At 43.3% G+C, this 25997-nt stretch overlaps 1 long non-coding RNA gene across 1 annotated transcript; it reads right to left on the bottom strand.

Moving 5' to 3' along the window:
* Positions 1 to 11441: 11441 nt before the first annotated feature.
* Positions 11442 to 25981, bottom strand: LOC137471519 (uncharacterized). The gene is made up of 6 exons (XR_010997669.1): positions 25349 to 25981; positions 23015 to 23225; positions 19339 to 19393; positions 17999 to 18086; positions 12092 to 17326; positions 11442 to 11577 (listed from the first exon to the last, which is right to left on the bottom strand). It is a non-coding gene; the product is annotated as an uncharacterized lncRNA (long non-coding RNA).
* Positions 25982 to 25997: the final 16 nt, after the last annotated feature.

Below are 25997 nucleotides of genomic sequence, written 5' to 3'. Positions count from 1 at the left end.
CACGTTGCCACCATTTATTTCTGGAACCTCATAGAAGACTCTCTGAGATTTACTACTCAAAGTCCCCAAATTTTTAATGACTGTGATCATTCTTTACTCCTTGATTCCACTTCTCCTTTCTGTTTCTCCATCAGAAGATCCAGTAGAGAGCAGTGCAGACTTAACCTTATAAAGAATGTAACTGCAGGGACTGTGTACATTCATGAACAGTGACTGCTGTACATAAATTAAAATTAATCTCAAATGTATGATGTGATATACATTCTCACATGGTATATACAAACTTTGGTCTCTGTATCCATGGAGAACATGGAGGGAGAAGGAAAGACTGGGGGGGGAAATAATTGCAGTCGGTCTGACTTCTTCCTCTTGCTGCTTTTATGTTCATGACTTATTTTCAATACTGGTAATAAAGCAAACCTACCATGGTAGATCATTAGAGGTTTCTGTGCACTAAGGACAGTTTCCTCAATTTGTCTTACAGCAGAATACTGAGCAGAGCTGTTCAAATGTCCTTGACTTGACATCCTGAAGCTGTACTTTGCTGCTGCTGTTGTGTGGCAAACCTTGGTCCCAGTGCTAAGTTTGGCACCAACCTTAATGAGTTATAAAGGTTTGGAGTTTTTTAAATAAAATTATCACTAGATTCTGAAATGGTCTGCTGTTCTTGGGGCGGTGCTTAGGCACCAAATGTAAACATTTTTGATTTAAATGTCCTAAAAGTGTCACCAACTCAGTCCGTCAGTGTCAAAAGATGGAAGGTAGCTACTTTTTAAAGGTGTGTATTAAAAGGTAGGGAGATGGTCTGTGGTTGATCAAAGTGGGGATTGTCATGGGCTCTTCTCAGAATGTTTAATTGGGCTGTGTTCCAGTGCTGAATATTACTTACCAATGTCTTTTACATCTAGTCATACAAAGAAAATGCAAAATCAAAAAGATTCTCTCAGTTTTCAGTAGGTGCACAAGATGGGAAGCAAGAAAAATTTTCCCCAAACTGGCTTTTTACCAAAGACTTAACAATAGCTTTTGAAGCTGCAAAATTTTCTTGATTCTGTAGGCTGTTGCTGGGTAGGAGGTGATGGAGAGAAGGTAAAAAGGGAGAAGTCGGTGATTTTGGAGGAAACTGGGGCCACTTCATAGTTCTTGAAGAATAGGCTAAAGATCACTTAAATTGTTTGTCTTAAGGGATGGTTTTGGGAAATGAGGCTTCTTTTACATGCTACCTGTGAGTCTTAAGGGAGAGAGGAGTAGCATATGAAATCAATACTGTCACAACATGTATTTGCACATTCAGAAGAGCATGTTTTTAAGTCAGCCTCTTTGAGGACCTACCAGGAGTTAATTTTTATTTGAACACAGTGGAAATGGTCACCTGAGAATGTTGAAATTGATATGTCAGGAAATATATTCAAGTCTGTCTAGGTTTATAATCTTAATTAAAAACATGCAGTAGAAATCGATGTAATTTTCTGAGATACGGCAGAAGAGGGGTGGTTCTGGATGTTGGAAAAGTTCAGGCAAACCTTACAGTCTGCAGGATACCTGGTAATCAGCATCTTCATTACAAAGGGCCTTCCTTGGGTAGTTGATTGTCACAGTGGTGCTGAAAGTCAAGGATCTTTGGAAATTTCCTCCCTTTTATAACTGGATCCCAGTTGAACTCTGTCATTATATAACTGTGTTTTCTAACATTTATGTTGTAGAGCTTGGTGTCCTGGATCTTAGTGAGTATTACTCTCATGTCCTACTGATAAACTGTTCCATGGAGATGATGTGGAGCAGCTGCTGCAGCTGGGCTGTGCTGCTGCTCTGTCTGTGGCAGCTGCAAGCTGACATCTTCTCTGAGATACATAATTTTGCCATCGTTACTCAGTCATGGGCACCACCTTCTCCTCCTTTCTCAGCCTCTTTTAGGGCTGTCACCTGTGTGGCATTTTCACTTCTCTTTGTGACTGCAGGTCTCTCCCTCAGCTGCTCAAGCACAGTAGAGTTGGAAGGGATCTCCTATCATCATCTGATGTTTACCATCTTTAATGTAACTTTTTATCACCAACCAGCTGGAACCACTTAAGTCCCCAGCTATTGCCTGAACAACATCAACTCAGCAATAAAGTTGTCTGTGCTAATGTGCTGTAAGTGTGCTGAACTGCTTTTCCTTGCGAGTCTCTGGGAGTTGTCCTGCTGGACACAGGCAGAGGAAAAAAAGAAAAGTAGTGAGGAAGTAGGTACAGGAAGAGAAAGTGTAGGGGATTCTGGAAGTGTTCAGGCTGCCTGCAGGGAAGGATGCTGCTGGAATGAATGGGACCGCAGGAGGCTTGAAAACATAAACAGCTTTTAAACCTACTGTGGATGCTGATGGAATCCACAAATTGAGATAGTCAAGAAGGGTGGCTTTCTGGGCAGTGTGAAGGCTGCTTGCTCATCATTAGGGCTAGGTAGTTAAAAAAAATTGCCTCTGTGTTGAAGGTAAATTTTCTGCTACTTGACCTTTTTTTCTCCAGTCGTGTTATTGTGAAACCTGTTAGACCCCACATAGCTCAGTAAGCCCTGTGATGCTGCAGAACCAGCCCCAAAAGCCCCCCCAGGGAAAAGAGGGTTGCAGACACACTCATACATGCCTCCTGACTGGATGTAGGGGTGTCTGTCACTGCCAGGAAGCCTTGTGGTTGGAGAAGTTGAGAAAGAATTTTCCATGGCTTTTAGGCTGAAATTTTTCTTTCTGCCAGTGCTAGGCCAATTCTGCTTCAAAGGTGAGCATCAAAAATGAGCTCAGTAATCTTTGCTCCACTAATGAGAAAAGCTCTGCTTGGCTCTCAGTTCCACAGGTTCCCACTGCAGTGTAGGAAGCTGAGAGGGGGCCAAGGACTCCAGTGCTCATGGAGTTGGTTCATCAAGGAGTTTATGGGGTAAGTGAAAAATCCTTGCCCGTGTTCAGAGTGAGTGAAGACAGAAATGCAGCCAGTGTTTGGATTCTCAGAGGTGAGAACCTTTTTATAGCCTGCTCTTACTTTCCTTCTTATTATGGGAGTGGATGTCTCGGTCACAGAGCCAGTTTATGTGTTCCACCTCACAAAAGTGACCTGAAGTAGGAGTTGGGCACACAGAAAACTGAGATTGGCTGTTCTGTGACTTTATGAAGTGAGGAGGAGGTGACCACCATGCCCAGGAGCAGTGGGAAGCTGAGGAGTTCAGTCCTGTTGGTCCCTGGAAGTCTGGGGACATGGGAGGGGCAGTGCCTAATGAGTGCTGTGTCCCCAGAGGGAGAGTGCAGTCAGCCATGGATGCACAGGTTCAGATTTTGTCTGATGATCAGGAAGCCAGCAGAGAAAGGAAATCCACTGCTTGTCACCTTTTTTCTTTTGTTTTCACCCTAAAGCCTGTTACTACTCTGTTGAGGAAGTGATACTCAAGAGATTGGGGTATCTCCCTCACCTGGCAGCTCAGTGTGCGCTCAAGTCATTTTTGGAGGCAGCATTGCTGAGTGAGGCCTTAAAATTTGTTTGGGTTGTTCTGTTCTATGGGGGGAAACAAAATCCTTCCGAGATTTAAACGCTTTTCTCAGATAGTCTGGAGTCAGGAGAGCTTTTGTGAAGCTGTGGTGGCAATCTTACACCAAATCCTCGCAAGGCCACACAGATCTCAAAGTACAAGGAAAGGGAGCACACTGCATACCAGTGACAGCTTTCAAGTACTCTTTAAATAAATCACTTCAAAAAAATAAAATAAAAGCACTCTTTGAGGACTTTTACAAAAGAACTTGCAAGCTGAAAACGTGGCAGTTCTGCAATGTATTGGTTAGCTTAGGGATGGAATTGGGGTACTGCACCCTCAGGGTAAATAGGCAGAGAAGTCACAAGTCCACAGCAGTGGTAGGCAAATGAGAGGACTCCAGAAGAGAGGGGTTCTGACAGCCAAAAATGTAAATTCCTTCCTTGAAAATGAAAGAATAGAGTTGCAAAAGGCTTCAAATATGGTGGCCCACTTAGTATGGTCAAAACAATTAATGTTGATTTGGGCATGAGTTTTGTGTGTTCCCAAGCATTGTGTGTGAGGAAAGCCAGAGGAGAATAAGAGAAGGGGAACGAGCATTTCAAAATTACTGCAATTTCTCGCTGCATTACTTTTCACTTTTCTGCCTTTATTTTTTCATTAGAGGTGAACTACATAACCATAGTGATGCCTTTTACATACTTGACTAGCATAAAGGGAGATGAGTTCAGGGCTGGAGGCAGAGCCTGGCAGGGGCATAGCTCAGGGGCTGAGCACTGCAGGATCCAGCACAGCCTGGCCCTGAAGCCGTGAGCACCACCAGGAAATCTGGGCTTTTTCACTGTGCAATAATTACATTTTATGTATCTGCTGAAGGACAGCTTCATGGCCATGAAGTCATTGCTCTTCCTCAGTGTCAGCCTGCAACCTTTAGAGCAAATAAGTCAATAAAAAGGCCAAATTTACTTTCTATGTTACTCTAAAAGGCAAAAGGGTTTGTGCTTTGTTTATTTGTTTATTATTCAAATCATGAAGGTTTCCCTCTATAACTCTCAGCTGTCAGGAAGAAAAACTTTGCACATGTTCAAGCCTTGAGTATTCTCAGCTTCTCTGAAGTCAATACTAGTTGGGGCTTTTTTAGTCTGAAATGTTCCCAGGCATCAGATGTAATTGTCTTGTTGTTACTACAATCTAGTAAATACTGCCCAGCATTTTTTATGCATCTATGAAAAATATTTTAAGCAAATAAAATATAACGTGAATTGCAGGAAATGGCACCCTTTTTTTTTTTTTTTTTACTGGCAATCTGCTGAATAGCTGGAATAGCTGAGGTAGAGATACTGGATAAATAAACAGCAATTACTGACAAGTCAGGGCTCCTTTTTGAGCAAGGAGCTGGATGGCATCTCCAGCTAGGGCAGTTTGGAGCTGGCATTGCAGGAAGATGCAGCTGTTGCAGGCCTTGAGGGAATTTGGAGCTCTGCTACTGAGTTTCAGTAGCACTGAATTTGCAACAGGTAAGGGAGACTCCTTTTTAGGGAGAGAATCCTCACTAGAATTTTTTATAAAGGCTACAGGTCTGCTTTCAAGGGAATGAAAATAAAAATGCTCCCATTACAAACTCTTCTCAGAGGGGATTTTTAATGTCGTTTGCCAAGGCTAATGCTGCCAGAGGAAAACGTCACTGAAGTGCTGCACAGATGCATCACAGCCAGACTGAGATTCTGTATTGCAAACTGTGACTTAGAAACAGTCTTTTTGTATTTTGTGAACTTCATATATATTTCATGTTCCAGTTAATTTCAGTTCTTCCTCTTGAAAATACCCTTTGGAGCAGCTGAAGCATCACTGAACTGTTAATGGAACTGTTTCCTTCCGAATCTGGAGAACAATCTCCAAGGTGATTTTAGTCTCAAAACAGCTTCAGAAGAGGCAGGGGGTGACTGCTTAGACTGTTAATGGACTTTTAAACCTTAAATTCATCTTTAAAGGTAGGCACATGGATATAGATTCATGTTTTTCCTCCAGGCTTCCTAAGTCTTCTCCCTCATCATCCTCTCACTTCCCTGATGAGAAGGTTTTTGTCAGCTCATGGCAGAGCCTGAGCTGTGTTGTGCCTCCCTTGTTTCCCTTGGGGTTTATTTCTCTCTCAATTATTAGTAGTAGTACTGTCAATTATTAAATTGTTCTTATATCAGCCCGTGAGTTTTTTTTTTCTTGATTCTCCTCCCCATCCCACTGGGGAAGGAATGAGCAAGCAGCTGTGTGTTCTTGGTTGACTGCTGAGGTTAAACCATGACACTTGGCCAAGGTGATTTGGGTTACTGGCCATGAGTAATTAGGTTTAGGCTGCAGAAGACCTGTTCCTCCCTGAGAGTTTACTGGGGCTTTACAAGCAATCCTGTGTTAGCGGTGTGCTCATTCTCTTCCCACCATAACGGGATCTTCTGCAGTTGTTATCCAAAAACAGTGATGCCAGAATGAATGGCAAAATAATCTGTCTGGAGCTATGGAGGGGAAGGGGCAGGTGATGTGGACTGTGCTGCTTGGCTAATGCTCTTTGCCATTGGACAAGCAGGAAAAATACCCGGGAAGCCTCAGGGCACAGCAGCACAAACACCCAAGTACTTCAGTACCAAGGATACAACTTAAAAATAAAATCCTATGGAATACCCCTCAGGAATGCTCAGGCTGGAGTGTTGTTCAGATGATTGTGTATTGAGAAGTTAATTATTGCTAGGAAATCCCCCAGCAAAGGCAGCAGCAAATGGCAGGGTGGTTCCCCTCCAGATACAATGCCCAGTATTGTGCTGTGTCATGGGAAAGGTGTAAAATAGCTGCAGCTGGTGAAGAAGAAAAATAAGGTCTGTGGGAACCAAGGAATAAATTGTAATGTGTGTGTGATTACACTCTACCAGCTTCAGGAAAAATACAATAGGCCCATTAGGAGAAAATGTTCTGTGCATGATCCCTGTTCCCAAACACACAAGATTCTGTTTAAAATGAAAAACTGATAAAGATCTTTCCAAGAACTCAGGATATAATGAGATTGATGAGATGGCAGTCTGTGTGGGATACAGAGACAAAAGGATCACTGACAGTTTTGGACCAAGACAGGAATAAGGAAAATGTAATTCTTTTTTTTTTCTTACAAGAAATTATTAATATCACTGTAGATTCCCAGCCTCTCTGTCTTACGGTGTGCTTTTCATAGAAAAGAGTGGAAATGAGTGGAATTTCCCTGCATGATCCATCCATACCCACATTTCTCCAAAGAAACATTTGTCCAAAGAAAATCCATGCAAGAACACAAAGTAGATTGTGGCAATAGAGAGATTTTGATTAGAGAATCTGATTCTTTTGTTCTCACTCAAAACCAAAGCTTTGCTTGTGTGAGGACTACAGTTTAAAAGGAATTTTCCATACTCAGGTTAAATATTCCCAGCAAACTACATAGGGAATATCACAAGAAACTTGTGGTATTTACACTCCTTGCATCAGCATCTGTTATTTCCTTAGTCTAGCAAAGCAATTTAATTCTTGATATGCCTTTCATCCATAAATCTGAACTCTCACCTAAGCCTACAATTTCCACTTTTTTTAAGTGACAAAAAAAGATGCTGATGAGAGAACTCAGTGTCTGTGGGCAGCCAGATGTACTCTGTGTGTTTAGTCTGCTTTGCCCGTGGACCAAAATTTATATTGAGCATGCACAGATACTGTGTCATGTTCCAAAAGAACTGTTAAAACAAAAAGTATGATGGTAGAGCACCATCAAACACCAATAGTTGTTGGGGGTAAAAGAAAAATCTGCATCTGCTGCTTCAGTTCTGCCAAATGCACAGTTGGTGCACTTTAGTGATGATTTTGCTCAACTGCATTCATTCTTCTAAGGGATTTTATTAAGTGATTCCTCTGTTTCTTTTGTTTTACTCCAGTGACCGAGTGGCTCTTGACCTCAGATGTTGCTGTTACATTCAGGTAAAATTTTCTGAAGAGCAAAAATAACCATCTTTCAAATAACCACCCAGTAAAAAATACATATTTTACCTTCTGGCACAAACCTGAGAGTGATACTTCTACATTTCTGAGGGGCTGACCCCAAAACCTGCTGCTAAAATTTCAAGAGAAAAAGAAAGAAAAAGAAATGTTTCTGTGGTTTGAGTTATTTCCTGCCAGCAGGCAACATCTTTGTGTGCCACAAACACACAGTTAATCAAAGTTAGCAGAAAATTGTGTCGTGAGCTCCTAACCCTGCCCATGTATTCAAATAGAGATGTACAGGAGGTACCATCCCATGGCCAGCGGAGTTTGAGGCTGGTAGGGCAAAACAGCTTTGGGGAGTTGGTAAAGTGAGAGTTGTTGCTGACAGAAAACATTTGTTAGGTGAATGTTGGTGCTGCTACACAGTGGGGTGTGCTGGGGGGTTGCACCTTGCTGCAGGACAGATGCCATCTTCATCTGCCTTAAAGTCTGCTCTGACCACGGAGAGATGGAGGAGTAACTCAGGAGTGGTGCTGAGGGAGAGGGACATCCCCTTTTCCTGTGACTGGAAGAAAGCATCTTGGGAATAGGAAAACATCATGAGCTATAGATGCCTAGGGCCATGCTGGCAGCCCTAAAGGAAACCTACAGCTCCAGGAGGGACTGGCACCATCTCAGCTTTCCCATCTTGGTTAGGTCTCCAACTCTAAACTGCCCAACCTAGACAAAGCACTGAGGAGAAACAGCATCTCCAGAGGATGAAGGCTTCATCCCTCTCAGACTGTGGCTTGACAATAAGGGACCTTATTTGCTCAGTAAGAGCCTTAGGGCTTTTTTTTATGTCAAGGGATTTGTTCCAGCTCCCTGACTGCTGTGCTGGCAGTGGGTGGTCTGAGTGCTGTTGTAAGGAGGTTTTCATCATTTAACTTGAGATCAGTGAGATTATGAAGGAAAAGAGGCTCATTACACAAGGAGTGGACTCCTGTGGATGCACCTGTGGAGAAATTCCCTTCTGAAAAATACAGGAGCCTGGGGTAGAATCTTCTGCTGGGAGGTGAGTGCTTCTCTCCCATGTCCCTCTCCACAGCTTTCAGAAGCTGGTAGGCTCCCTCAGTTCAGAGGATGTCCAGGAACTGTGTGGACACCTCGTTGTTAAAGGGTCTGTCTTGTTCCTATTCCCCTTTTTAGGGTGGGTTTTCTCACCTTCCTGTGCTCACCACCTCTCTCCTCAGAAGAAGTGATCCCTCAATCATTGCTCTGCAATTTGCAGGTCCACCTCCACGTCAACCAGCCTTTATGACAGCACATGACCCACCACACCTGAGCTCCTGCCACCGCCTCTGCACCCACGAGTTTCATTTAAGAACAAAGCCAAGGTGCTGCTACAGCTGGTGGAGGCTGGGGCGTGGCGATTCCTGCCTGGCTGCTGGAGTGAGCTGCCGCCTGGATAAGTCACAGGCCACCACTGCCAAGCTCCACAAGGTGTTTTGAGCCTTATCAAGGCTTCTCAGGCTGCTGAGCTGGCAGCAGGCAGGAGTGTTCCAGCAGCTGGGCTGCGCCTGTCACTGAGTGTCTGTCTCCAGTGAATGTAGGCCAAGAAAAGCAGATGGGTTCTTCCACCACTCTCCCACAACCTCTTCAGGGACAGATATGCATTGTCTGGACAGTTTACGGGCAGCAGCGCCGCTCTTTCCTGCTCTGAGCAGTGTCAGGATGGCCAGAGACAGAGCTTCAGCAGGAAAATGCTCCAGCAGAGGTGGAGCCTGATCTTCCCCAGAGGTGGCTGCTGGTGCCGGCTGATTGCTGGATTTCCATGCGTGTGCCTGGCCAGGTTTCTTGTATCAAGAACCAACAGTTCACAGTGAAACTTCAGAAAGAAGCTAACAAAAAACCCAAGCCCTTTCCTAATCCCTTCCTTATGGAAGGAGCTGAGAGACAGGGTGGGATTCTTGGGATGTCCTGGGCAGGACCAGGAGCTGGACTCGGTGATCCTGATGGATGCCTTCCAACTCAGCTTATTCCATGGTTCTGTGATACTTCAGACTGCCTGAGCACCAGCAGGTCTCTAAGGATTTGAGCAGCACAAACTGTAGGCAGGATGCGCCAAGTGTGGCTGTTTCTCGAGGTTTCTGTCGTGTCCCTCATTGTCAACCTGGCATCTGCCAGAGGGGGTTGAATGCAGTGACCAGCATCTGTCATGTCCAGTCTTTCTGCTGCACCTTCACTCTTTGCCATGCTGTGGTTTCTGCACCAACCCCAAGAGAACTCAGTTCCCCAAGAGGGGGGGGCAGTGATACAGGTGTTTTTTTCCAATCACCAGCTTTGGATGTAAGCAATTCTGGAAAGCGGCGGGGTAGGTACCGTGATGTACTAAGTAACAAAAGTCCTAATCTTGACTGTTTTATGTATTTCATAACAAATTTCCTGCAGTGGCAAGGTTAACAACTGCAGCGTTTGCACTGATGTGATACAGGGTGGGACTGCTGGGTGTTAGTACAGGCACTAAGGAATGTTCTGCTGACCTATTTAAAATGCCATATCAAGGACAGTTAAAGCTCTGAGGGAGCAGGCCTGACCTTACAGCTGACCTTGTTTTGAGAGGAAGGTTAGATGAGGCCTGGGTTTGTTCCAGCTGGAATTTCCCTGCAATCCGCTTTACGAGTTTGATTCTTTGCTTTAAATACCATGGAACAAAACCCACTGATTCTTATTTACTTTAAAGATTTGCTTTCCTTGCATCAATGTCAGTCCTAGAACATCTCAGCCCAGCTGAAGTCACTTTTCCTTGATGTCTGTCACAAATGAAAAATGGCAGATGTGTTTCCCTAGTCAGGCTGGTTATTTTCAATGTTCCTCACTGGGATACTGTCCAAGGAAGGAATATGTCCCAGGACAAGAGCAGTGCAAGCAAGAGGAGGGACTGAAGGGTCCTGAGCACGTCTGCAGCTGCGTGTTTCCCTGGCACTCATCCAGACGTGTGCAGCCCCTCTGAGGTCACCTTGAGTCACTGACACGGGTGCGTGGAAGAGAGAACGGATGTCATGCAAATCACACTCGAATTGAGATTGCCGTGAAAACCCATCAAACACCATGCAAGCTTAGGGAGTTGTCCTTCACCACTAGGGACAGACCTTGTTTTAAGTGCTGAAAGAAGTCACTTCAGAGACAAATATTCAGTGATTTGAACTAAACAAGAATAGCTCTGCTTTATTCACCCTCAAGGCTCCCCACCAGAAAAGATACGGAGTCAATCTCACATGTCATGTGAAAGAGCACAGCATCAGCTTTTAAAGCAGAAGGGACTCACTGTTCTCCAGGTGATGTAAAAAGATGCATTTGATGCATTCAGTTTGGTTAACACACTTGTTCACATGCAAAATCACTGCTAAATGAGAAACAATTGTAATAGAAACTTTAAAATCCTTGTAGCTCATTTTATTGTAAAATTCAAAGTAGCAGTCTGGTACTGTTGTCTTTGAAGACCCAAATTATATGTTTGGTTTCAAGCTGCATATTTTATCTAAAATGGCATTAAATTTTAAATAATGAGTAATTATTATAGTAGTATATACATAATTACAAAAAAAAAAAAAAAAGTGTGGGGAGGAGGGAAGCAATAATCTGAAATATACGTTTTTCCCCTGGGAAAAATTTAACTTGGCATAGTAGACCTGCACAGATGCTCTTTGGTTCAGTGTTTCAGATCTCTATAGAAGATATCTACCTATGTTTTATAATTATATAGTGAAACACAAAATTAGCTAGATAAGCCTACTGCTGTACTGCATAACAATACCATTTACCTTTTTTCTGCAGAGTTTCAAGAGCCATTTGTACATGTAACTTATCCTCTAAAGCAAGAAACAAGAGAGAAATGACACAGCAAAGCACTGCTGGACCTTTATGAAGCTTACTGTGCTCGGCAAACCAAATTGGTTTTGGTGTTATGTTTCAGAGGTGCAACAGCATAAACCCAGCACAACTCCGATTATTTTATAGACAGCAATTTTTGTCTGAGCGGTGTCTAAGGCTTCCATTAAGGCAACTCAGCAGGACCGATGCTCTGATACAGTATATTCCACTTCGGGAACACTACAACAGGATCTGTTCGGGAACAGAAGAACAAAAGGCATAAAGCAGCTTAACGCTGACCTAAATAATCCAATATATTCCTTTTTAAAACCTCTTGCCCTGCCATCTGGGAGGTTGATTCCCGACAGATTACTGAAACGTGCTTTTGTTTGGAAAGCCCCTCGCTGCAGGGCGAGCACGACCAGAGCGAAAGCAGCGGGCTGCGGCAGCGCACAGGAAACCATCGGAGGCGCAGGGACCGGCGCTGTCATCGGCCACAGCGCCAAAATAATCCACTACAAACCCGAGCAAAGCCCCTGGCCGCTTGCCCCACACCTCTCAGGTGCCACCAGCTAGTCCTGGGGGCCAGCAAGGGCCGCATGGAGTTGGAAGCTCCGCCGCGGGGCCGGGCGTGGGCGGGCGCTCGGCGCAGCGGCCCCGGAGCTCATTTCCTGCCGAGCGGGGCTGAGCCGCGCTTCTGCCTGGCCCCTCCTGCCCGCTTCAGCCCCGAACTCTCGCTGAACCTCTGTCGCCGTTCCATACTCACCGTCTCTTTGGCTTCTCAGTAGTAAAGCCCTCCTTGCTAATCCGAGAGCTGGGGAAGAGGCTCTGAATTCCCGCAGCCCGGCAGCCCAGGGGAGGAATGGATGGGGAGTCCTGGAGGTACAGCTGGTGCCAGTACCTCAGGTTAGCTGTGCTTTGGGTCCTGTTTCTGGGAAGGTCCTGCCCTGGTTATTCGAGTTATAGGAATTTGAATACGTGACATTGACGTGCGTGCTTGTTTATTTTTGGGAAGGGGAGGAAAGTAAGCAGTAAATGACCATACTGGAGGTGTACCTGTGCCCAGAAAATCACAGGAACTAGCCTCTGTTCCTTTTTTCTAAGGCAGGTTCTTCTAGAACTGATGCTGCTCTGCTGCATGTTTGTCTAGAAGTATCCCACTGTAAATGGGATACAATAAAACCTGGCAAACTCTGGGGCTTAGCATGAAATGCTGTATCTCACCCTGAAATCAAAATTTAAACAAGTTGCTACCAAGTGCAGCTGATGAGGCCACAGGTGTAATGTTAAAGGGATGTTACTGCTTTTTCATATGTTAAAAATTTTGATTTTCTGAATACTGTCAATGCTTTTAAAATCTCTTACAAAATATTCATTTCAACAATCAAAATATAAATCATCATTCTGTCTCCTGAGTGTAAGGTTTAATCAGAATGATTCCTGCATTTTTGCCTAGCAACACAAAAACCTTCTAAAGAAAAATTTACTCTTGAATATTTTCAGAACTTTGTATAAATCCACACTTTAAAATATTTCTAGTGCAGTTGAGGTCTGAAGTGATCTAGCTCAATTCCATGTGTGAAGCAGTGAGGTGGGTGTGTCTGTTGGTAGTCTGAATTGGAGCTAGCCCTGAATGTATAGATTATAGCTGAGATTGAACTCAAAATTAATGCCAGTTTGATTCCCTCCTATGTGAGCTGATCTTTCTACTCCTCGAAGCACATTTCAATAACCCTCTTGTTATCCTCCTCCGAGTTCCTGTATGCTATTATTGTTCTTATCTATATGTTCCCTTGATTATGGCACTGTCCTCTGAGCCTGTCATCGCTGTGGCTGCCTCATAATGCCTGCAATTATTGCTCCGTGGGCTGCCAGAGCCACTAATGATGCTGTGTTGGCTGTTGGTGCTGCGGGAGGCGAGGCCTGCGTGCTCACCCTGCAGAACGCGCTCGGAGCTGGAGCGCGGCTGGGAAGAGCAATGTAGGTCACAGCGGTGTCGGGAGCTCCTTGTGGGGGCAGCGACAGTGCCAGGGGGGGGTTTGCATCGGGTTCACAACAAATGATTCCCTTGGAGTCTCCTGGGCTTTCAAAAGGAGCAGGTTCTTGTATGTTTATGCTGTACCTTTTGATTGGTGCGGCACCCACAGCTTCTGCTGAGATCTGCTCCCTCCGGGTCCTCAAGGTTGGTGTTTTCATGCACTCTCTCCAGATAAAAATTCATCTGCTTGTTCAAAGCATGCTGTTCTGAGCTGGATGCTGTTTCCTGATCAAACAGTGTGCCCAATAGGTTCCTCCAATTTGTCAGCCAAAGCAGCCTTCCCTGCTTTTGGCACTATGTGGAAGCTGAGGGTGGATCCAGGAAGCACAAGACCAATCCTTTTTATGCTGCTCAGCATCTTCACGTGTGCATTAGCCTATGAGCAAACTGTGAACCTCACAGTGCTGAAATCCCAGATAAAAACTGGTACCTTTTATCACCACAGACTGAAATGACTCTTGTAAAGTGATAGAGAAATATTTCTGCGTTCCAGGTCATTAAAACCATGTTGCAGAAGTACAGTATAGTAAATAACACAGAGTGTTGTGGCACAGCAAATGCAGGATTTGCTCTTGGAGGCCTCTAAGCAGCATCAAGTACAGGTGGGGAAGGAACAGACCATGGAAGAAACATCAGGGTAAGATTTTATACTGTAAGTTATTTCCCACAAACAAGGGTGGGAAGGGAGAAGGAGCAGGGATGAGAAGTGTCTCAGCCTTGGTATTGTTTTTTGCACAGCCTGTTAAAGACCAACACCTCGTAAATCAGATTCGGTTTTACTTGGCTAAGCGGAGCATAAGCCCAAGAACAACATCTAAAGCAGGCTAGGACGAGGTCACAGCCGTGTGCTGGGGAAGACCGCACAAGCCCTGGCTCCCAAACACACCACACATACACTCACATTCTCTCACAGGCTGCTGGCTTTGGAATCGAGCCCGGGGTGCATTGGGAGACCACTGTAGGGAGTGTACCCCAGGCCATGCCTTGCTGGCAGCTAGGTCAAGCCGCTTTGCAAGGAAGTGCTGCCATTCTCAGCCAATGAGTCCTCGGTGATCTGCCAGTGACTGAGGAAAACAGGGGAAAATGAAGAAATTCAAGCCTTTTGTTCAGTCCTACCTCTACGAAGCAGTGACTTCCACTGAAAACAGTAAAAAAAAAGTTGAATTCTGTGAGATACCTTGTATCAGCAAGTACTTTCTCCCCTTCCCAGGAGAAGGCAGGGCTGGACGCCTTACAGCAGTTTTCCTCACAGATAATTAGCACGATAATTGCGATGTGTTTAACACACACCTAATGTGAGAGGTTGCAGCCTGCACTGATTGCTTGACTTTCCCCTGGTCTAATTGCAGACTGTCAAGCCAGAAACCACATGTTCATGCTTCGTGCTCCAACATGCAAGGCAGAGTCTGGTAAATGGTCTCTCATGCTCTGAGAGTGTTATTCTCTCTGGTTTTGTGTGTGAGGTTGCTGGGGACGTGGGCTCTGCTGAGAAAAGTGTAATTTACTTTGAGCTCTCTCAGTACTGTGTGGTCCTCCATCAGAGAGGGCTGCTGATGATGCAAACCCTGCCCACAGCTCTGATCTTTACAGGTTGGCTTCATGCACACACATGTGAACTGCTGATTCAGATGGATTTTTAATGAGGGGACTAAATCCAAGAGTGAAGGGAACTCACTTGCACAGCCTTGGCCAACCTGCTGCTTCGTGGGGCCTGGAGGCTGTTGCAGAGCGTTGGTGTTGGACACAAAAGCACTTGGAGAATATCTCTGATCCCCAGGTGGGCATTTGAAAAGAGCAAATTGTGTGGTCATTTTAATACTGAAAGGTATCCTTCAGTTAATAATATATTAATAGCATTGGTACAGGGCAACATTTCTCAACTCATACCAGTGCTGTATCATCAGCTTGTTAGATGTACACAACAAATAAATCCTATTTTTCAAGTAGAATGTGGAAAAATAGGTTTACCTCTGTCTGCCTCAAGTTGCACTTGAGGTGGCTTTCAGATAGCTTCCTCAAAGAAGAGTTAAAATAAATATATATATTGAGAGAGCAGTAGATGCAGGTTCAGAAATCACGTCATGAAGTCACCCAGTTCTGGTTCTGCAGTCACTGAATTGGGTGGTTTTATCCAGTGATAAATATCCCCTGTAAGCTTTAATGAAAGCTCTTAGAAGGGAGAGTTGCAGCAGCCACCTAAGCTGTTCCAGATGGAATTTGCTGCTACAATTTCAATAGATAAAATGTAGAGGAAACTTTGTTTCCTGGAAAAAATAATTTATCAAGCTAGTGAAACAAAGCTGTTTTTTTTTAGGTCCCAACAATTCCTGGGGCTGTCCAGATACCACGACAAGTAAACTGTGGTGTAAGAGCTGCTCTTCTTTCTTCTGTCTCCATGAAAGCTTTTCCGAGGGGCCTCAGAAAGCACAGGAGAGGAAGACCTGGCTGTGGCAGCAGGAAGATGGATCCTCCTGCAAACCCAGTGAGTGCCAGTTCTGAGCCAAAAACCCTGTAACAACCTGGTCCTGCAGGGGACAGCTGAGAGGTGCAACTTTGAATGAAGGAGAGGGAAGAAACCAGGATAACTTGTGTGTGCCTTTTCCTTCCATGCTGTGAATATTGCGTGGGCAGTTCATCCATAAAACAAGCTGCCAGCCTGCAGCAGCCAATGTCACCAGGTCACCAAGGCAGGCCCTCAGTGTAGGCACATAAAGGAGGCAGGTGAGGGGGCTGTTAGGATCTGCCCAGTGACAATCACACACAAACTACAGCAGTTGAAATATGTATTCCAAAGGAACATGGAATTATAGTAATTCCAGTGAGGCATGGGATAGCCCACAGCCTCAATGGCCTGTCGGATATGGATAATGCTCCCATGTTTCTTACCAGCGCAGTACTCCAGCTTCCACCAATTTAGGTGGAGGTCTTATTCTCTTACCAAAACCAGATTCTTCCTAATTGATCTGTGTATTTGTTAATTTTACCCCTGCTATTTTAAAATGATTTTGTTCTGTGTACCAGAGATAAATGCAGCCTAGATTAGACTGCATAGACTAGACTGCAAGGGTACCACAGCTGTGAATAAAGTAGCTGTGTTTTGTGCAAAAGATGTCTAATTCATTATAGAGTTTCTCCACTCTGCCTTGTCCAATTTTCCCCCCATCTGTATGGTCCTGTAGGAAACCACCCCTTGAGACCACAAGGTGAAGCCCAGAGGCAGCTCATCATTATCTTGGTGTCTGTGGTTTCTTTGACAATGTCTCTAAAAGCTATTTCTACTGAGACATAACAGCCTGCATTTGAAAAAAAAAAATTAAAAATCTCTAACTTGTGGGAATGGTCCCAAATCTAAGCCCCTCAATGCTTCAGGTTGGAAACTGGTCTGTATGGTAGTGGTGTCACTGCAGTAATGCTGCTCTGGGAAGGGCACAGTGCTCCTTCTTCCCTCCCTGTGCCCCTGCTGTGCCATGCAGCCCAACACTCACACCCTGAACATGAAATTTAGGGAGCAGGAATGGCTGAGGGTTTGTTTTGCTCCTCACATGAAGTTATACATATCCAGAGCCCAACATCAAAGCTCAGCTCTACCCCCGTGCTGCTAGTGGAGATGTTCGGCAAGTTTGGCTGCTTTGTAATGGGAAAATGAGAGGTGGGAAGAAATATGCAAACAAGTAATGAAAGAAACCAAATAGATTAAAATCAGAAGCTTGTAGTGCTTTTTTTTTCCATTCTCTTTTCTTACTTTTTTCTTTCTTTTTTCCTTTCTCATTTTTTTTCTTTTTTTACCCCCTTTCTTTTCATGTTTTGTTTCACATTTGCACTGTGCTATGTTCTCCAATGGAGTAATTTGCAGGAGCTTAGGAGAAATTGCTGTGACAGGCAGCATGGCTAAAGACTGTATCTTGACTGTATCCAGCCCTCCCTGGAGCAGCTGCTCAGGATGCCAGGGATACAATACTTTTCCTGTCTGAGAAACAAAAAAATAAGGCTCAAACACATGGTTTCTGGAAACACAGGCAACTTCTTACACATTGAATGTGCTGAAATTATAACTAGATGTTAAGAGGGCTGAGCAGTTTTCAAGTACAAAGTACTTTCAGGAATTTCAGAGAAGGCTCATAAGCTATCTTTACCATATAAATTTTGTATTATAAAATTTATAAAGTGTTTATATTGCACACACAGACATATATATATATAACACATGGGGGTTTAAATATTATAAATCATGTCATTCTGCATAAGTGTATAGTTATGAATTCTATAGCATTAATATATGGTGGATTATTTACAATATATAGCCTATGTAATGAGATAAATGTGCAGTTACAGATTTCTTATGCATTTATAATCAGTTTCTTGCATGTTCATAAGCCTGTAAGCTCTGATTTGTTTTAACTATTGAGTTACAGACAACTTCTCTCCAGTGTATGACTCCATTTCTCCCTTGCCCCTTGGGAGCTGTGACACTCTGTCTGTTTGCCTGCACATGAAAAGCTATGGCAAAGCCATAACAGCTCTACCATGGCTAATAAAAATAAGGCAGAAAAAAGAGGATGAGTAGGCATAAGTCACTAAAGACTAGCAGAGCTCTCATTTTGCAAAGGGAAGTCAGTGGAAATTTTTGGTGCCGACTTATGCACACCTGGGGAGCATGAAGCAAAGCAGAAACTGGGCTCCCTTTGGTCTTAAAAGTGGTGATTTTAAGTCCTTATCCCCACCTCTGCAAGGAAAGGAGAGTTTAGACTAGTACAATTAACGAGCAAAGCAACTGAAAGCATACAAAGTGGCCAAACAAGTTGTATTTCACATTTTTTTCAGTTTTCTGAGAGGTTGTATACAGTAACCAGATATAGACTGTGGTGTGGAGAGGGATTTGATGCTTTGAAAAGAGGAAATTCCCCTCTTCCAGCCAAGGAAACGTGCTACGCCTCAGAAGGATCAAGGAGCATTTGGCTGCTGTGTGCAGGAAGAGAAAAGCATTTCATTTTGATCTTGAAAGCAAAACTGGGTTTCAAGTGAACACAGAGCAGCAGCATCACAGGCCAAGTTTGCAGTTTGGGTGACCTGCACAGTTCCTTCACTGAAATGTAAATATGTAGGCAAGAAAGGATATTTAGAAAGGACTTTCCTTGAGGTTTTCCTTTGAAGGAATGGGAGAAGCCTCCCCAGATTTTGTTTATTTATGAAATAGACCTTTTTGAAGTGAGGGCTGCAGAGGAAAGGGGGAACTGTGAGCGATGCTGGATTAGTAGCTGTCTACAAACTGGCTTTAGTGGTCTGAATCTTATGGTGCTTCTGAAAAACGTATTTTCAATCCAAATCCAAGTGACACAGAACATGCCCCCACCCCCTTCCCCCCAACTCTCCTTCAGACTCGAAAATGCTGTAAAACCCCAGCTTTGAAGCAAAGCGTGAGGATGCAGTGATGATCTCCTGATTTCTCTTTAGCAGCTCTGGCTTTTTTGGCCATCAGGAGCTGCTCCATAATTCTGCCTAGATTGTATCTTTTTCTCCCTCCGTCGGGTGAAAGCTCATGTAGTGTCTCAGTGCTGAATTGGCAGGTGAAGATGGAGTGGCTGCTGCACCTCCACAGAGCCGGAACTCAGGCAGTCCAGGAAACGGCTTTGCAGCCACCAAAGCTTCACCCAAGGCTGGTGCAGTGCCAGCAGAGGTTGTAACTGGGGGAAATGTGCTCTGAGAAATGTCATTATATATAGCAGAGAGGAAGGGAGCAGAGAAGTAACCAAGCAAGCTGGGTGTCTTTTCTATTGCAGTGTGGTTTTCAGCCCTGCTTGCCCAATCGCCTTCGCACCACGAGGCCCTCCTGCCAAGTGCCTTCACCAGGGCCGTGTAAAACAAGTAACACCAGTGCTTTACAGCAATAACCTCTGAGCCATGCAACAGTGGATTTTTCTTCATGAAACGAGTGAGAAAAAGGGTAAATAACTCCAGTGCAGCACAATGTTATCCACAGTTAAGATCCACGGGTGTTCCAGCGGGTGGACTTGGGCACCACCAGAGGCCTGGCTGTTGCAGCAAGAGGGATCCATCCACACCAGGTCAGCCAGAGCCATTTTGAAGGGAAAGCACAATTTAAAAGTGAAGGGAGTGAGTTACATTGCCTGTTGGCATAAATGCAAACAGGAAGTGTCTTTGTTTTTGTGCAGGGGAGTGTGCTCAGGTCAGGTTATCACTGAGGTGCATTTCTGGCTAGCAAAATTAGGGCTTGCTCCATCAGCATGACCATCCTACCTGGCAGGGAGAAACAATTTCATACAGTTCAGTATCAGGTACCCAATGTTTTGCTTTTTGTTTTCAACACTGTATTTAGCAACACCGAATCTTAAACCAGCATCCTGCCAACTACTGCTTGTGAAAATGCCAGATGAGGTATGTGCACAGCAGTCTCATTTTGGCCTCAAAAACCTCATCAAAGCTCTCTGGGACTGGTGGACTGGTCAGCTCTGCACAGGTTGGGAAAAATATCCTGTGAGCCATCTGAATTGCCCTGCTGGGACTCTCAGTCAGTGTAATGATGTCTGCAGCACAGCTAGCTTTCTTGGAGAACAAAGTGCAGTTTCCTTTTGTGTGCTGAACAAACGAACATTGTGTGGGAATTGGTCCTAACAGAAATCCTTTTTTTTTTTAATATCCAAGTTACTTTTTTTTTCCAGAGCACTGATCTTTGGGAAGGCCTGTGACTGGTTTGTGAAACTCAAAAACTACAGAGGTGTTCATGGTGGGAACAGACAACTATTGCAATAACATCAGGGATGGATCTGCAGTTAAAATTAAGCATAGAAGTGTCTGAAGACTGGCAGTCTGCCTAGTGCCCAAATTCATTATGAGTTCAGTGTTTGGTATAGTTTAGGTTAGGAATCATCCTAACTATCCTTTCTCCTTTAATTAAATGACAGGTCTGCCATTAGGCTCTGCTTGCCGTAACTCATGTTTTGGGCTGAGCTTGTCCTGCCTGGTAAATGGGAACACTGGAGAGAAACAGGGGAGAGAGAAAAAGAGAAGACTCCGAAGTGTCTGTCTTTGCTGCTTATCTGTCTCCACGTACTGGCTCACGGGAAGTTTTCACATTGACAGCGTCTTTCAGCAATTCTGTTCCAGCTGTTGGATGCTCAGTGCTTCACCAAGAACCTGGACACAAATTTGTCATTGTGCTATAAATGGTCCACATACAAAGCCAGGGCCAGATCATACGGACTGTAAAATGAAGGAACATAAGAGAGATTTGTGGAGATGAGGGAGGTGTAGGCATGTACATGCAAATTCTGTCCTGAAGCATCTTGATTAATTTACTGAAATTGCTTCTAACAGAACTAAATCTATGTGAACATTTTTGGAAACAAGGATTTTAAATATTAAACAATCAACAAGGATCATACATATATTGAAGCCCTTCTCTAACACTTATTACTAATACTTCTGGAAATGCTGAACTTGATGCACGTATGCTAGTTTGGTTTTTAGAAATCTCTTCTAAAAAGTAAACACCACATCTGAATCAGTTTAAACCCTGCATCTTCATAAACTGCAGTGGATACATTAAGTACATGAATATATTTCTTAACATGTTATTAGAAATATAGATGTTTAAGTTCAAAGAGTAAATTAATATTTAAATTACTGTGTTTTAAAAAATTATAAACAGGACTAGTTGAGCAGGTTTAATCAGAGAAGAAGTAAATTTTATTGAGAGTAGATATGCAGTGATACCAGCTCCTAAAGCAAAATATGTGAGCTCATAGTTTTCTAGATGCATCAAGCTGATTACTTCATTTATCACTTCTGGTTTAGGCCTGCATGTTTGGAGTAATTAGATTTTTTTTTTTTCTAGAATAAGATAAGAGGTGGGAGGGTAGCAGTAGCACCAAATACAAGAAACAGAATATGAATGCCATGTTAAATAAAATCATATCTTGGTGTCTGTACCCTGGTAAGAATTATCATCTATTTTACATATCCCAGTGTTACACATATATGTTACAAATATGTGTCCAGATTTGCCATACTTATTTTCCTTAAATATTCCCCCATACTGCAGTGAATTTTTAACACAATTTAGAAAACTGGAGGTGGGTGCAATACTGTGCCTTGATGCAGGGCCTTGTCTGCCACTGGCCCAGTTAGCAGTCTTACTGCTGATCCCTGCCTGACTGTGTCCCTTGGCTCCAATGCCTGGTCCACCCCGGACCAGCAGCCTCTTCAGCCTATCTTGCAAATAAATAAATTAGAAATGTTAGTTTCATCTTACTGCAGGGAGTTGTGTACAGTGCCAGCCATGGGCATAAAAAAAATCATGCATTGTTTGCAAAAATAAGGCTTGAAAGTTAATGTTGTTTTCATTCTTTATCTATATACATATATATTAATGTGTATTATATACATATACACACGCACATATATATACATGTGTACTTGTTTGTGTTGACACTTCAAAGCCTTTGGGCTCTGTCTGTTTTGCATTTGCCACGTGTTTAATTTGTTTCTTTTTCCTCAGGTACCAGAGTGCCTTCATGTTTAGGGATGTAACATTGCTAATGTGCCTGAAGTGGGGATTGAGGCCAAGTTTCTCTCTTCATGCAGGACAGGTTGTCTCACAGGAAGCAGGAAAAGGTAAGTTCTGTCCCTCCCATTATGTAGAGATCCCTGCAGAAGTCACTCTGCTCTGTAACATCTTTCTGAAGACTAATAATACAGGTTTAAAAGCCAGAAGACTTCTGGGAAACCGCTTGTGAGTCAGTGAGTACCCAGGGGATGAACATGGCTTTACCTCGTATTCAGAATAAGCCATTTAAACTTTGAAGTTTTCTCTCTTTCTCTAGAATGAAAGCCACTTTCTGTTTAAACATTTACAACTCTTTCAAGGACATAACTTTGCTATATAGAAATGGGTCTGTATTACCAAAGCTCGGAAATCCTGTAGTCTGTGTTTTGCATAAGCCTTCAGAAACTTGTCTGTCCTGAGGGCTTTCTGCTGGAGTAATTTAACAGCTGTGCTGCAAAAATGGCAAGGTAAGCAGCCCAGCAGAAGACACAGTAGCCAAAACTCTTATCTCAAGACCCATTTCTTGGAGAATTGCATCAACTTCCCTCAGTCAATAATGAGTGTTCTTTATAAATTCACATACAATACAGAAAGGAAATTTGTTGCACTGTTGTGGAGATCAAAGTTTCAATGTGCTTTTTTTCTCCTTCTCCTGTTTAGAGAACTGGAGTCAGTTTGCATGTATCTGTGTCCCTCTTCTTATTGCTGATAGCCTTGAGTATTTTTTTAAAGCTGTTTGTAAAGATAACCATTTTGCACAACTTCCCAGAATGCAAGTGTTCAACTTAATTTGCCCAGAGCAGCAGTGTTTGTTAGCAGGCTGCTCCTTTATAGGCAGGTTGAAGTTCCAATTCACTACATCATAAATGAATATATAATGAGAAACTTTTTCCATGGTCAGGGGTGGAATCCCTGCCTTATTGAGGTCTGTGCAAACAAAACTTTTATTTATTTAGTTAGGTAACATTCAGAGGCTAATCCCAAATCTCCTGCTCCTTAAATAAGAAGCATTCTACCACTGAAAAAATGGGAAGGAAATTACATATACTAATGGAAATCCCCAAAATGCCTGAGCACCCTCACAACACCTTTAAGAAGTGGATCATCAACTTTTCAACGTTTGAGAAGCAGAGAGGAGATGGGTTTTGTCCACTTGCAGAATTCAGTCTGCCTTCCCTTCCAGTTATGTTTTGTGATGTGACACAGTGCATGTGATCTTCATCACCAGCTTGGCTGCAGCAGGTAAGTGCTTGGCTTCATATCAGGAACAGAGCTGCCAGCCAGGAATTTTCCTCCACTCTTGCAAGAAGTATATATATTTTCAATAGGATACTAGACAGAAGGAGAAAGAGAAAGCATACTTTTATATATTTATATATATATATATATATATACAAATTTGAATATATGGCATATACACATAGAACATACACACACACACACACATATATACATATATATGTAGATCAATATATATGAATACATGGGTTGTTTAACAGACTATAAAACCCACCACACTACTGAGTCTTATGGGTGTTTTCTTAGCAAAGGCCTAATCAGGAAAGGAAACAGAAGCTTATTACCCCACCCACCCCAGTAGCCTCTGCTAAAGCCATTTATCAGAATGTTTCTCAACCTTCTTGTGTTGGCAGCTTTAGGTTATTGCAACTTTTTAGGGGTTACAGGTGATTATGGTGGTGCCGGGGTGATGGCTGGACTAAGGGACATTGAAGATCTCTTCCAACCTTGATGATTCTGGGATTTTCAGTAAAATGAAAGCCTAGGGAATTATTTTCTTAGTTTTACATTGTTGGATTGGGATGTTATATTAGATCTTGTAAAATTTCAGACCTAACTTGCAGCAGATCATTTTGGTGGTGGTGATGCTGATTCGGTTTCATATTTGTCCCGTCCTATGGTTGTCCCATAAATATTTCTGAAATAATCTCTCAAGTGCATATCAATTATCACTGGCAGAATTGAAACAAACAGTTCTTAGTGGCCTAAGAGCTTTCTAATCCATGTTGAGTAAACAATCCCAAACCCAAACCATTTCTCTGAAGGCAAGTTTATTCTCTAAAGGAGACTTCAACTGAAACCCTTCATATTTAAACATATTAATTGTAGGCCTCTCCTGTCAACAAAATGAAGCAGGCTCATTCCAAGCAATACCTGCTGTAATTGAGACTGAACTGCTGAAAACAGTTCTTAACATTACAGTTGTGAACTTTGCAATAGTAAATAAAGCAGAAATCTTAGCTGAAACCAAAATATTCATTATCTGAAGCTAGAAATCAAGCTTCACTTGCACTCTTTTGTGTAGTATATTATCAAATGTCTCTCAGATAAAGCTGATTGCCTTAACACAACTAAAAAACAAATTTATTGTGACTGCATTTATTAAAATTTATGCTTACGTGTGGCTCTGGTTTGACTGAGTAACTTTTAACCTCCTTTAGACACCTTTTACTGCATCACGTAGTGAAAAATACAATGAATGCTTGACAAACTAAACTGGACCCCTGTGGTACAAAAATAGGGGAGGTACAAACACAATTTAAAAAGAATTTCTTGAGAAAATTAAAAAAAAACCCCAAGGATAAGATAAGCAGAATAAATAGTAAAATATATCCATTTTTTATAATTGACTCAGGAATTCCCATTTCCCGCAATCACTTAGAGGAAAAAAGCTTGCCATACTCTAAATTCAAAAATTATAGCTAGAAACTTAAACCCCAATAGAAATAAACAAACAAATAAACCAGCAACAGAAAAAACAACCCCCCAAATATAACAATTGTGTCTCAGACAAGTTAAGCTCATGACTACTGTGATGCATGTTTATGTCAGTTCATTTTGGCTGTGGTTTTTTGGTCTGAGGTTTTTCCCATTTTTTATTTTATGATGTTGCTGTTGTTTCAGGATTCTTTTTTATCTGAGATTTTTGCTGTGTCTGCACAGCACTGGCAGTTTTCTGTACGGGACAATGGTGGTCTTGTCTTTAAGGAATTTCCCTTCATTTACGAAGCTTTATTAGGACAGAGCATCACTTGTTAGCCAAATTTACAAAATTTGGGTGGTCCATAAAAATTGTGCGGACACAAACACTCAGTATTTCACTCTTAACACTTAACCACTTTTAAGATCCCAGCACTGGAAACAACTAATTTGAACACTAAACCTCAATGTTACGGACGATTTGTTAACTTTTTCACAACACATTTTGTTTCTGTCTGCTCAAGTATTGCTTGGACTTCCTGGTTTCAAAATCTGGCCAGGAACTCGAATGGCCTTTCTGGAAAAGTTGCCCCAAAAGCACCTGGGTAACCACATTGCATACTGCTGTTTTGTAGCCCCTTTTTTATTTTCCTTTTGGAGAGAGTGAGTGTTTTTTTACTGCACTTTTATTACCGTATTTTTACCATATTTTGGCTTTGTCGCGTGCTTGAGGTGCAGGGCTGGAGGGAGCACAGCCTGTTGTTCTGTCAGTGTAGGAGCACTTGTCGTCTCACCGCTTCAAAAGCCTCCTCTGCTTTTTTATTTTTCTTTTGGAGAGAGACGGGTGTTTTCAGTGCGTTTTCGCCGCATTTTTACCACATTTTGGCTCCGTTTAGTGCTGGAGGGAGCACAGCCTGTTGTTCGGTCGGTGTAGGAGCACTCGCTGCCTCGCCACCTCCGCTTTTAAGCCCTTTTTAATTTTTCTTTTTGAGAGAGAGGGGATGTTGTTTTCTGCATTTTTACCACATTTTGTCATTGTCGAGTGCTGGAGGTGCAGGCTTGGAAGGAACACAGGCTGTTGTTCGGACAGTGTAGGAGTACTCGCGGTCTCGCCGCCTCCGGCGCCGCGAGTGCTCCGTAAACAAAACCCTCCGTTTTGTTTACACGGGCGGCGGGGCCTGGGTGGCGCAGGCGGTCTGAGCCTGCCCCCATCGCCACGACAGCGACCTTTCCGCCCCGCTCTCCCTCCCCTCCCGCCATCACCCCTCGTGAGGGGCGGCGGGGGTGAGCGAGCGCGCCCCTTCCCCCCCATCCCCTCACGCCGGGGCGGGGTGGGGCGGGGCCGGGCGCGCG

The sequence above is a fragment of the Anomalospiza imberbis genome, chromosome 3 (genome assembly GCF_031753505.1).
Source record: "Anomalospiza imberbis isolate Cuckoo-Finch-1a 21T00152 chromosome 3, ASM3175350v1, whole genome shotgun sequence".
NCBI classification, from domain to species: Eukaryota; Metazoa; Chordata; class Aves; order Passeriformes; family Viduidae; genus Anomalospiza; species Anomalospiza imberbis.
The sequence above is the reverse complement of the archived record's forward strand: the minus strand, read 5'-3'. Positions and strand labels throughout refer to the sequence as shown.